General features: G+C 46.5%; 2 long non-coding RNA genes across 7 annotated transcripts in view; one reads left to right on the top strand and one right to left on the bottom strand.

Moving 5' to 3' along the window:
• The window catches only part of LOC311439516, an 88,063-nt gene that overhangs the window by 2,233 nt on the left and 72,389 nt on the right, over window positions 1–13,441 (bottom strand). Inside the window, exons 1-5 of one of the 5 annotated variants that reach the window (XR_014694779.1) lie at window positions 5,042–5,410; window positions 4,898–4,963; window positions 4,765–4,811; window positions 4,538–4,674; window positions 1,408–1,481 (exon numbers count right to left, since the gene is read on the bottom strand). This is a non-coding gene — a long non-coding RNA (uncharacterized lncRNA). Of the gene's footprint in view, window positions 1–1,407; window positions 1,482–1,667; window positions 2,314–4,537; window positions 4,675–4,764; window positions 4,812–4,897; window positions 4,964–5,041; window positions 5,411–13,441 lie in introns of those variants that run through there. The other 4 variants (XR_014694780.1, XR_014694776.1, XR_014694777.1 and 1 more) reach the window with 4 other exon arrangements.
• Window positions 1–13,441, top strand: part of LOC311439513 — a 160,665-nt gene that overhangs the window by 134,837 nt on the left and 12,387 nt on the right. The gene's annotated exons all lie outside the window — the stretch shown is intronic.

Raw genomic sequence — 13,441 nt, 5'->3', positions numbered from 1 at the left:
GTCCTTGCGCTTGCGCAAAGCCTTCCAAGAATTGTGGGCCAGGGTCTCCAGGATGTGGGTAGTGGTCTTTGGGAGGAAGGCCGTAGGTCTTCCTCGTAATGCACTTTCTTAATCGGTTGTTTTCCAGGCTGTAAAAATGCTGAGTTGTCTTTCGGTTTAACTGGGGGTCGGCGGATAACAGGATGTCTCAGTTAACAGGACAGAACAGACAGTTGACTCAAGTTATCTCAAGTCTCAGCCTGACTGAGTGTTAACGGATAATGGGGTGTTTTCAAATAACAAAAATGCTTAAACGTAACAGAAGGTCTACGGATAACAAAATGTTGTTTACTTTGTCCTTGCTAACTTTTAATCACAGGTTTTATTCTATCCTAAAGTAAGTTTATACAATATCAAACCACAAGCTTTATTCTATCCTAAAATGAGTTTATACTATATCAGTTAGGATGCTCAAAGCCCTAGCCCAAAAACTTAGGACGCTCAAAACACAAACCCAATAACTTTGGATACTCAAAACGCAAACCCAAAACATTAAGATGCTCCAAACCCTATCCAGAAAACTTTGGACGCTCCAAACCCTATCCCGAAAGCTTAGGACGCTCCAACCCCTGACCCAAAAACATCAGGACGCTCAAAGCCCTAACCCAAAAACATTAGGACGCTCAAAACCCAAACCCAAAAACATTAAGATGCTCAAAACCCTTTCCCAAAAACTTAGGATGCTTAAAAGCCTATCCCAAAAAATTAGGGCACACAAAAGCCTAACCCCAACAATTAAGATGCTCAAAATCCAAACCCCCAAAATTAGGATACCCTGGCCCTGGAGAACCTAACCTGAAAAAAAAAAAAAAAAAAAAAAGATCTTAAAACCCTAACCGTAAATAACTGACCAAAAATAAAACCCTAAGACTCTAACCCTAAAAAACGTATCAACACTACAACCCAAAAAACTCTAATACCCTAACACGCTAACCCTGAAACCCTGAAAACCCTAACCCCCAAATCCTTAAAATCCTAACCGTTAAAACTCCAACCCTAAAAACCTTAAAATCCTAAACATAAACCCTGAAACCCCTTACCCTGAAACCCAAACCCTAGTGCCCAATCCCTGAAACCTTAAAACCCTGAATCAATCTGTAGCAAATAGCATAGGCTGAGTCGAGGATCTCAGTACGGTAGCATTATTATTCGAGATTACAATGGCGGGTGTCCCACAAGCAGGAGGGTGCCTACCAATTCCATACACAGCTTCGGTCCTTCACCGGCCAAGTCCCTCGCGGGAGATTGGAACCGCGGTTAGAAGACCTCCACAATCGCTTCGGAACTAAGTTCCATCTCAGTCACACTCTTACACACACAGGCAACCGAACCCCACCCAACCGAACGATATACGCTTTAAATGCTTACGACTCCATCATCTTCATTCGGATCTTCACACACAGAATTATGGGCAAAATATAGTGCTGCGGCTGGTAAGGGAGCTGAAAAAAAAAATCAGAAACTTTGCTTACCTTTAATCAGGTTCAAGATGCCATTAGTTCCGACCTGACTCAAACAGCAGCCACCAAATGGTGGGGGTGCCTCTCCGCGATCAAACCAGAAATCAGGAACCAAAGCCCTCCCGGACGAGCCCCCAGTTGTAATAAATGACTGGGTCCCAAATCGGATTGCAATTGAAATTTACAATTTATTAAATGAATAGAGGTAAGCAAGCAGCGCTGGGTGCACCAGGAGTCTCTGCTCCACCAAGACGCACACAAGTTACATCGGCGGCTGGTTTTTATGCTGCTAGGCTAATACATATTCATTACTACTTCTACAAAAGGCAGGGTTATTCTAATTAGTTCCCAGAATCCAAACCCTCCCACTGCTGCATGCGTTATCAGTCTCCGGTGGTCCCTCTGGGGGCCGCTCGTACTGAAGGCTCGTAGTCTTCCTCCCAGGCTTTTCTCTTGTCCTTCTCCTTTGTCCATCTTGGCTGGATGGCAGACACTTGCATAGTGTCCCATGCAACAGTTGTAATAGTTAGCAGTTATTCTGAAACCCCTTTGTTCTCTTATCCCCTATTGACCCGAATTGCTGGACCATTCCTTTGCAAGATACAAGAACTATATATATATTAACCACTGTGGTTTTCTCAGACGTGTGGTTATACAAGGGTACGTAAGACAGAAGGTCACATTTCATCATATCATGCGGCCCTAGCATTGTTCCATATTGACACGAATCAGATGAACTCATTTCACACTGTTAAGCTGTCTTATCGCTGCAAGCGTATCTCAATACCACCTTCCTTCCCTCTACAGGATGTAACTGCGCAAAAACATTTTTATTCCCACAACCTTGATCCCCTTACCCTGAAAGCCTTATTCCCCTTAAACCTAACAACTCTAACCACAACCCTAACCCTTATTATCAACCCCCTAAAGCTAATGACACTGACCTTAATCCAAACCCCAAACTGCCCCTAACCCCAGACAACCAACAACGAAACACACACACATAAAGATGGAAACTACAAAAAAGGCAAAACCCTGGATACAGGCCCCAAATCACAAATACGCAACCAAAACGCTACAGAAAAGCCCCAGATGCAGGCCCCAAATGCTACAGCTAGGCCTCAAAAGCTCAAGATGCAACCCAAAGCAAAAATGCAGACCCCAAACGTTACAGAAAAGCCTCCAAACCCAGGCTGCAGAAGTCTACAAGCAGGCCCCAAACTGCCAACAGAAGCAGGCACCAACCACACCCAGATGCAGACCCCAACTGCCCACAAGCAGCTCCTACCCCACCACCCCCTCCCAAGAACTGGACTCCACACAGACACTGGCCCAAGACCCGGGCCCGCCCCCCGCCCCCCCTCACCCCCCCACCCTCCCCCCCGACACAGGTGTACAAGCAGCTCACAACCCGCCTCTTCAGAGAACGGTCCCAGCCCCCCCCCCCCAAGACATGGGATGCGGAGGTGTACAACCAACTCCCAACTCCCTCCCCCTCAAAGGGAGGCCCCAAAGACCCCCAAATGGAGGCTCCTAGAGTGAACAAGCACCTCCCAACTCCCCCAGGCACAGGCACCCCCCCCCCCCAAACACAGGCCACAAAGGTGTATAAACAGCCCAGACCCCCCTTCAAGACCCAGGCCCCTATAGTGTACAAGCAGCTCCCAACCACCCACAGATGCAGGCCCCAACCCCTCTCAAAAGGGAGGCACCTAGAATGCATGAGCAGCTCCCAACCCCCCTAAACATAGGTCCAAAAGTGCACAAGCAGCTCCCAACCCCCCTCAAATACAGACCCCAAAAGTGTACAAGTAGCTCCCCCCCAGAGACAGGACCCAAAGGTGTACAACCAGTTCCCAACACCCCTGAGACACAGCCCCCAACCCCCCCCCCCCAGACACAGGGCCCCAAATTCTACAAGCAGCTCCCAACCCCTGCAAGGCAGGCCCCCGACCCTATACAAGCAGCTCCCAACCCTCCCCCCCCGCCCCGAGGGAGGCCCCCAAGCCCCCCCAAACACAGGCCCCTACAGTGTACAGGCAGCTCCCAGCCACCCCCAGATGCTGGCCCCAAAGTTGTACAAACAGCTCCCAGCCACCCTGCAGAAACAGATTCCTACATTGTACAAGCAGTTCCCAGCCCCCTAGACACAGCCCCTGACCCCCCACAGATGCAGGCCCCAAAGGTGTACAAGCAGCTCCCCCCCCTCCCCAGACGCAGGCCCCAAGCCCCGCCCCCAAACACAGGCCCCTACAACCAGCACCCAACCCCCTACCCCCGATGCCAGCCCCAAAGGTGTAGAAGCAGCTCCAAACCTCCTCCCTCAACCCAGGCTCCAACAGTGTACAAGCAGCTCCCAACCAACCCTCCCCTTCCTCCTCCCACCCACCCCCAACCGCCCCCCCTCTACCCACCCCACCCCCCTCCCCCCTCCCGACACAGGCTCCAAAGGAATACAAAGAGCTCCCACCCCTTCCCCAGACGCAGGTCTCAACCCCCCCTGCACCCAGAAGCAGGCCCCAAAGGTGTACAGTCAGCTCCCAACCCCCTCAATGCTGGCCCCAAGGGTCTACAAGCAGCTCCCCTCTTGTCCCCAGATACCGGCCCCCAGACACAGACCCCAAAAGCCTAATCACAGGCCCTGAACTCTGGAGGCAGGCTCCAAAACCCAGGACAAAGCCCCAGTGGTTCGAGACAGGGCCCAAATCCCAGACACAGGCCTCAAACGCTAAACATATGCCAAGAAAAGTATTAGTGCTGGTGCCAAATGTTACAGACAGGCCCAAAAGCCCGAGATGCACAAGGCTGAGATGTAACTTGGCTTTCTGAATTACTGGAAAGCAGCTTTCATTCTCAGATAATTGTGTGCAGGCTAGATAGGATGGGGCTTCAGGCACCACTTCACCTGAGGAAACACACTGCCATCAGGCACCGCTGTGCCAGACAAGCTTTTTCTGCTAGAACACCCTACTCAGATGCACTGTGGCATTCAAGTGAACTGCTTTCATGCAAATATAGCGACTGATGTTACAACCCACCTTGCCTGTGGCACCTGATGAACAGAAGAGTAAGCCACCGCAGCGCTTCAAAACCATCCCTGCACGTGCCGCTCCTTGTCGCTCTCTGGCCTTATCTCATATCCTTAGTCACTTCTGTGGAGAGCCTGCCACGGCACCTGCAAAGCAAGACGGACACCTTTCATAGTCACCTTGTGCTACTTGGTCGTTCTGCTCCAACCCAGCTCATGACCAGCCCCTCTTCTTACACAGCTCTTCAGAGTGCAGTTTGCTCCTTGGAGCCTGTGCGAGACACCTGTGAAAGAAAAAGAAATGCATAGGCCTATGCAGCATCCAAAGACACAGCACAAGTAGGTAAGTTACTCTCATCTGCTCCCTTACCTCTGCCGCTTACCAGCCCCCGAGGCAGATGCTTCAATCTACCCTCTTCAAACAGCTACAACACCTCTAAAAGACAAAGAGGGGATGCTTAGAGGAACAGTGAGACCTACAACACAACAACTGCTACATCTGTTCCTCACTCACCTTGCCAGAGGCAGCTCTGCGTGTGACGTCCCAGGTTGTACACTGCGTTACCTAACCCTTACCGTAACCCTTACCCTAACCCTTCTCACCCTTACCATTACCCAAATCCTTACCTTTACTTTTTCCTTACCCTTACTCTTTCCTTTAACCTTACCCTTACCCTATACCTTACTCCAACCCTTCCCCTTACCTTCCCCTTCCCCTTACACTTAACCTAACCCTTACCCTTACCCTTCCGCTTCCCCTAAAACATATCCTAACACTTTCCCTTACCCTTACACTTACCCTAACCCTTACTATTACCCTTACACTTAGTCTTGCCCTAATCCTTGCTTTCACCCTTACACTTATCCTAACCCTTACCCTTACCCTTACTCAAACCCTTACTCAAACCCTTACTCTAACCCTTACCATGACCCATACCCTTACACTTACTATTACACCTGACCCGTACCCTTAAACTTACCCTAACCCTTACCCTTACTCAAACCCTTACCCTGACCCTTATACACACCTTTACCCTTACCCTTAACCTTTCTGCTACACTTACCCTTTTCCTAAATCTAAATCTTACCCTTACCCTTACCCTAACCCTTACCCTTACCCTATCCCTTACACTTATCCTTATTCATACAACTTATCCTTAAACTAACACTTATCCTTAACCTAACCCTAACCCTAAATCTTACCCCAACGCTGACCCTTACATTAACCCTAACCCTTACCCTAAACCTTACACTTACTCTTAACCTTAAGCCTACCCTTAACCTTAACCTAATACTTACCCTTTCTTATCCGTCACCCTAACCCTAAAATTAACCCTAACCATTACCCTAACACGTACCCTTACACTAAACCTAACCCTAAACCTTACTCTATCCCTTACCTGACCCGTACCTTACCCTTACCCTTACCCTTACCCTTACCCTTACCCTTACCCTTACCCTTACCCTTACCCTTACCCTTACCCTTACCCTTACCCTTACCCTTACCCTTACCCTTACCCTTACCATATAACATACCCTAACACATACTTGTACCCTTAACCTTACCGTTACCCTTACACTTACCCTTACTTTATCCGTTACACTTATGCTTACCCTTAACATAAACCTTACCTTTACCAAAACCATACAACAACACTTACAAGTACGCTTAAGCTTACACTTACCCTAGCAATTACTCGTACAATTACCCTTACCCTTAACCTTACCCTTACCCTTGCCCTTGCCCTTGCCCATACCATTACCCTTACACGTAACGTAACCCTAAACCATACACTTCTCCTAACACTTACCCTTACCGTAACCCTTACCCTTTCTGCTACACTTACCCTTAGCCTAAATCTAAACCTTACCCTTACCGTTACCCTAACCCTAACACTTACCCTTACCATTACCCGTACACTTACTCTTACCCTTACCCTATATCTTAACCCTATCCTTACCCTGACCCTTACATTAACCCTAAACCGTACCCTAAACCTTACACTTACTCTTAACCTTAACCTTACCCTTAACCTTAACCTACTACTTACCCTTACCTTTCCCTCACCCTAACCCTAAAATTAACCCTAACCATTACCCTAACACTTACCCTAACCCTAACCCTTACTCTAACCCTTACACTGACCCGTAGCCCTACACTTACCCGTACCCTGACACTTACCCTAACCCTTACCCTGACCATAGCCCATACCCTAACACATACTTGTACCCTTAACCATACTGTTACCCTTACCCTTACTCTATCCATTACCCTTATGCTTACCATTAACATAAACCTTACTCTTAACCTTACCCTTACCATAAGCCATAGAAAAACACTTACATGTTCACTTACGCTTACACTTACCCTAGAAATTACTCGTACAATTACCCTTAACCTTAACCTTACCTTTACCCTTACCCTTGCCCTTACCCATACCATTACCCTTACCCTTAACGTAACCCTAAACCATACACTTCTCCTAACACTTACCCTTACCGTAACCCTTACTCTTTCTGCTACACTTACCCTTTGCCTAATTCTAAACCTTACCCTAACCCTCACCCTTACCTAAATCTAACCATTACCCTAATCCTCACCCTTACGCTTACCATTATACTTACTTTTACCCTTAACCTAAACCTTACCCCAACCCTTACCCTGACCCTTACATTAACCCTTACCCTTACCCTAAACCTTACACTTACTCTTAACCTTAACCTTATCCTTAACCTTTAGCTAGTACTTAACCTTACGTTTTTCTCACCCTAACCCTAAAATTAACCCTAAGAATAACCCTAACACTTAACTTTACCCTTACCATAAGCCATACAACAACACTTAAATGTACACTTACCCTAACAATTACTCGTACAATTACCCTTACCCTTACCGTAAGCCTAAACCTTAACCTTATCCTAACGCTTACCCTTACCGTAACCCTTACCCTATCTGCTACACTTACCTTTAGGCTAAATCTAAACCTCACAATTAACCTCTTCCTTTACCCTCAAACTTACCATTACTCATACCCTTACTCTTACCCTTCCCCTAACACTTATCCTTACACTTACTGTTACATTTAACATTACCCTTACCCTAACCCTTACCCTTAACCTTACCCTAACCCTAAACCTTACTCCAGCCCTTACCCTGCCCCTTAGGGGAAGTGTAAGCGTAAGTGTACATGTATGTGTTGTTGTATGGCTTATGGTAAGGGTAAGGTTTATGTTAATGGTAAGCGTAACGGATAAAGCTAAGGGTAACGGTAAAGGTAACGTTAAGGGTACAAATATGTGTTAGGGTATTCCTTATGGTAAGGGTAAGGGATAGGGTTAGTATAAGGGTAAGTGTAAGTTTAAGGGTACGGGTCACGCTAAGGGCTAGAGTTAGGGTTAGGGTAAGGGTAAGTGTTAGGGTAATGGTTAGGGTTAATTTTAGGGTTAGGGTGACGGATAAGAAAGGGAAAGTATTAGGGTAAGGTTAAGAGTAAGTGTAAGGTTTAGGATACGGTTTAGGGTTAATGTAAGGATCAGGGTAATGGCTGGGGTAAGGTTTAGGGTAAGTCTAAGAGTAAGTATACGGGTAATGGTAAGGGTAAGTTTTAGAATAAGGGTAAAGGTAAGGTTTAGATTTAGGCTAAGGGCAACGGATAGAGTAAGGGTAAGTGTAAGGGTAACGGTAAGGTTAAGGGTACAAGTATGTGTTAGGGTATGTTATATGGTAAGTGTAAGGTTTGGGGTAAGTGTAAGGTTTGGGGTAAGTGTAAGTATAAGGGTAAGTGTAAGGGTAAGGGTAAGAGTAATGGTAAGGATTACAATAAGGGTAAGGGTGATTAAGGAGGTATTGGGGAGGCATTGGGGCGGCAAGGACAATCCCCAGACATGGACTGTATATCTCGAAACAAGACACTGAAACTCATGATAAGGAAGCGGCAGACGGACAGAGAAACAAACGTAAGGACTGTAAATCTCAAAACTGGACATTGGAATTCATTATAAAGATACAACAAACGGAAGAATTGGCAACAACCAGCTCTCGCAATTAAGAAACATGCCAATTCAGCAGATTCCTGACCAAAGGTGAAAAGTACACTGTGAGGAAGACTCGGGGTCTTCCTCCCAAAGACCCCTGCCCACGTCCCAAAGACCCCTGCCCACAATTCTTGGAAGGCTCTACGCAGGCGCAAGGTGCCAAAAGGCTAATTAGCATGAGAAGCGAGGGAAGGCGGGGATAGGTAATGCATATGTATAGGTGCTTGTAGAATATTGATAGATTGATTGTATAAATTCAAGACTGCATTCCGCTTTAGGTATGCACGATAGGTGGAGAGATCCCCCGTGCATCCAGCGCTGCAATAAAGAATATACCACTTAAAGGAATTTCGGCTTCGATCTTTGAATCAATCTGGCACCCCAGATGGGACAACCTCTCTGCCGGACCGCAGGACCCGCTGGGAACAGGACTCCCTAGGGTACCCCCGGGATTTCCCGGAGGGACTCCTCGACTCACTGGATCACTGCGGAGGCAGACAAGGACCCCATCATTGTAAGTGAGTATATTCTTTATTCTGGTTTGGTTTTCTGGTAGACCGGTCATCTGGAACTGTCTGTAAGTCAGAAGGTGATCTTCTGCGAGGCAGTGTTTGGTATATACTTTGTGGTTAGCACCAAGCGGCAGACGGACAGAGAAACGAATGTAAGGACTATAAATCTCGAAACTGGACATTGGAATTCATTATAAAGATACAACAAACGGGAGAATTAGCAACAACCAGCTCTTGACCAAATAAAAAAAGAAGTTGAACCACAACGCGGAGGAAGACTACGGCCTTCATCTTCATGACCACCAGAGGGACAGAGACGACCCCCTAGCAACAGTGCGCGCAGTCGCAGAATACACCAGGATGTGCTGCGTAATCCTGAAATCACCAAGATATAAAAAGGGACCGTGGGGGGGGTGAGGTGCGCGCCGTTGGCGGAACCGAGACTCCCCGGCCGCCCAGCGCTGTTTTGCTTGCTGTTGCTTACTCAATAAATTCCTTTCTATTATTAATGCAATGCTCTCTGAAAATTAATTAAAGGGGCAACTTATAACAAAAGGGAGGCCCCAAAGACCCCCAAATGGAGGCTCCTAGAGTGAACAAGCACCTCCCAACTCCCCCAGGCACAGGCACCCCCCCCCCCCCCAAACACAGGCCACAAAGGTGTATAAACAGCCCAGACCCCCCTTCAAGACCCAGGCCCCTATAGTGTACAAGCAGCTCCCAACCACCCACAGATGCAGGCCCCAACCCCTCTCAAAAGGGAGGCACCTAGAATGCATGAGCAGCTCCCAACCCCCCTAAACATAGGTCCAAAAGTGCACAAGCAGCTCCCAACCCCCCTCAAATACAGACCCCAAAAGTGTACAAGTAGCTCCCCCCCAGAGACAGGACCCAAAGGTGTACAACCAGTTCCCAACACCCCTGAGACACAGCCCCCAACCCCCCCCCCAGACACAGGGCCCCAAATTCTACAAGCAGCTCCCAACCCCTGCAAGGCAGGCCCCCTACCCTATACAAGCAGCTCCCAACCCTCCCCCCCGCCCTGAGGGAGGCCCCCAAGCTGATTAAGGAGGTATTGGGGAGGTATTGGGGAGGCAAGGACAATCCCCAGACATGGACTGTATATCTCAAAACAAGACACTGGAACTCATGATAAGGAAGCGGCAGACGGACAGAGAAACGAATGTAAGGACTATAAATCTCGAAACTGGACATTGGAATTCATTATAAAGATACAACAAACGGGAGAATTAGCAACAACCAGCTCTTGCAATTAAGAAACATGCCAATTCAGCAGATTCCTGACCAAAGGTGAAAAGTACACTGTGAGGAAGACTCGGGGTCTTCCTCCCAAAGACCCCTGCCCACGTCCCAAAGACCCCTGCCCACAATTCTTGGAAGGCTCTGCGCAGGCGCAAGGTGCCAAAAGACTAATTAGCATGAGAAGCGAGGGAAGGCGGGGATAGGTAATGCATATGTATAGGTGCTTGTAGAATATTGATAGATTGATTGTATAAATTCAAGACTGCTTTCTGCTTTGAGTATGCATGATAGGTGGAGAGATCCCCCGTGCATCCAGCGCTGCAATAAAGAATATACCACTTAAAGGAATTTCGGCTTCGATCTTTGAATCAATCTGGCACCCCAGATGGGACAACCTCTCTGCCGGACCGCAGGACCCGCTGGGAACAGGACTCCCTAGGGTACCCCCGGGATTTCCCGGAGGGACTCCTCGACCCACCGGATCACTGCGGAGGCAGACAAGGACCCCATCATTGTAAGTGAGTATATTCTTTATTCTGGTTTGGTTTTCTGGTAGACCGGTCATCTGGAACTGTCTGTAAGTCAGAAGGTGATCTTCTGCGAGGCAGTGTTTGGTATATACTTTGTGGTTAGCACCGTAAGTATATGTTTGGGGACCTTAAGGAAGGAGCTCGCTTTAAGGTCCATCTGGAATTGTGTTGTCTATTTCGGTTTTCTGACTCATGGAGTATGGTATTTAACTCTGGTTATTGTTACTGCGATTTTGGCTATTTTCCTGGTGGTAATAGTAGGTTCGTGGCATTGTTATAAGAAAGATATCGTTACGGTGTTACACAGTTCGGTTTTCTGACTTATCGCATGTGGAATTTGACTCTGACTATTGTTATTGTGATTTTTGGCAATATTGCTGGTAATAGTAGTTTTGTGACATCGCTACTGAAAGATAATGCGTGCCCATGTTTTTGTGAGTGATACGTTTTGTGATACGCTTTTGCAAGTAACATGTGTATTCTGAAAGTGTAAACTGGAAAATGGGGGGGCAAACAAGCAGTGAAATTTTAAAGAAAAGTGTGTTAGGATGTGTTTTAAGTCACTGGAAGGATATTGGAGGATCTGCCGGTGGAAGTGTGAACAGGAAAACATTGATAAAATATCGTAATCAGTGGTGGCCGCTTTATAAGCTGGAATGTGGAGAAAAGTGGCCCCTAAATGGAACTTTAAACTATAATATTTTGCTACAGTTAATGTTGTTTTTTGAGAAGCAGAACAGGATGAAATGTTGTATACTGATGTTTCAGCATCTTGGTGGGAAAAGGTACGGAATTAAGTTGGCCCCTGACTGAGCCTTTGATGTTGGCATTAGAGAAGTACAGGCTGGAGAAAGATAAAGGAAGTGTTAAAAGGGTTGTTGAAAGTGTTAAAGGTGTTTGAAGTTGAATGAGCAGGGAAAGAGGATGTAGGAATGTTAATAGTTCTGCCTCTGCCCGAGGCAGAGATCTTAAAATCACGGGTGTTAGCCCTGTAGGGCAAAGGGGGACCATGATGGGTCCGAGAGAGTTGTCACAGAAACAGAAAAGCAGTTAACTCTTAAAACAACCTGAGTTCATGTGCGAGCTCAGATTGCCGATGGGACCGCTCAGGGAACTGTGGACAATTGCATTCCCCTGACCGACCCCCGCTAAGACCCGAATCATCCTGAAAATTATGAACGGTTATACTAAAAGTAAAATACTAAAAAGTAAATACTAAAACCTGGATGAATTGGGAATTGAGAATATGCTTCCATCAAGGTCTAAAAGAAACCCCTATGGAATTTTTAGACCAACTCTGAAATGTAATGAAAATAAATAAATAAATAAATAAAACAAAACGGTTTGGACCTGGCTTCGGAGGACAAATTGACTAGCCTTTTCCTAGGGTAATCAACCCCTGATTTCAACAGGAATAATGGGGACCTGGGGAACCTACCCTAGCGGATCCTCCACTGGTTATAATGAAGCTAGGGGAGGAATGGAAGTGAAATTTCTTATTGATATGGGGCAACGTATTCAGTTCTAAATCAAGCATTAATGCCTTCACAGAATTATTATGTTAGGGTAAAAGGTGTGTTGTGGTTTAACCCGGCCGGCAGCTAAACACCACGCAGCTGTTCGCTCACCCTCCCCCTCCCTCTCTGGGACGGGGGAGAGAAATGGAAAGTGAAGCCCGTGAGCTGAGATAAAGACAGTTTAATAAGACAAAATAATAATAATAATAATAATAATAATAATAATAATAATAATAATAATAATAATAATAATACAATGATGATAATAGTACCACTACTAATAATATGTACAAACAAGTGATGCACAATGCAATTGCTCACCACCTGCTGACCGATGCCCAGCTGAACCCCGAGTAGTCCGGCCCCCTCCCCCGGCTAGCCACCCCTATATATTGTTTAGCATGACGTCAGATGGTATGGAATACCCCTTTGGCTAGTTTGGGTCACCTGTCCTGGGTCTGTCCCCTCCCAGCTCTTACTGCACCCCCAGCCTGCCTGTTGGCAGGACAGGGCAAAAGGCTGAGATGTCCTTGGCTTGGTATAAGCACTGCTCTGCAACAATTAAAACATCGGGGTGTTATCAGCACTCTTCTCATCCTAAGCCAAAACACAGCATTCCACCAGCTACTAGGAAGAAAATTAACTCTGTTCTAACTGGAACCAGGACAAGGTGTAACCGAAAAGGCTTATTTTTGTGAACCTTTGAAGTACAAGTTAGGGAAACAATGGGGCATACACAGATTTTTATATATGCCTAACTCCTCATGGGCACTCTTAGGTAGAGATTTATTAGAGCAAGTAGGAGCAGAAATTGTCTTTGAAAAAGGGAAAATGGAATTAAGTATAGGAGAACAACAACTAACAAATGTGTTAAGCTTGGCACTAATACAAACTGACCCTAAAAGTGAAATACCTTTAGAGATCACAGATCAAGTATGTCCAGGAGTTTGGGCTACTGAAACCCCTGAAAGAGCTAAAAATGTGACCTTAATAATTATTAAATTAAAGCCAGGACAGAAACCCGTTAAGGTTAAGTAATATCCTTTGAGGATAGAAG

The sequence above is a fragment of the Aythya ferina genome (genome assembly GCF_964211825.1).
Source record: "Aythya ferina genome assembly, chromosome: 7".
NCBI lineage: Eukaryota > Metazoa > Chordata > Aves > Anseriformes > Anatidae > Aythya > Aythya ferina.
Note: the sequence above shows the minus strand (reverse complement) of the source record. Positions and strands in the feature narration are given on the sequence as shown.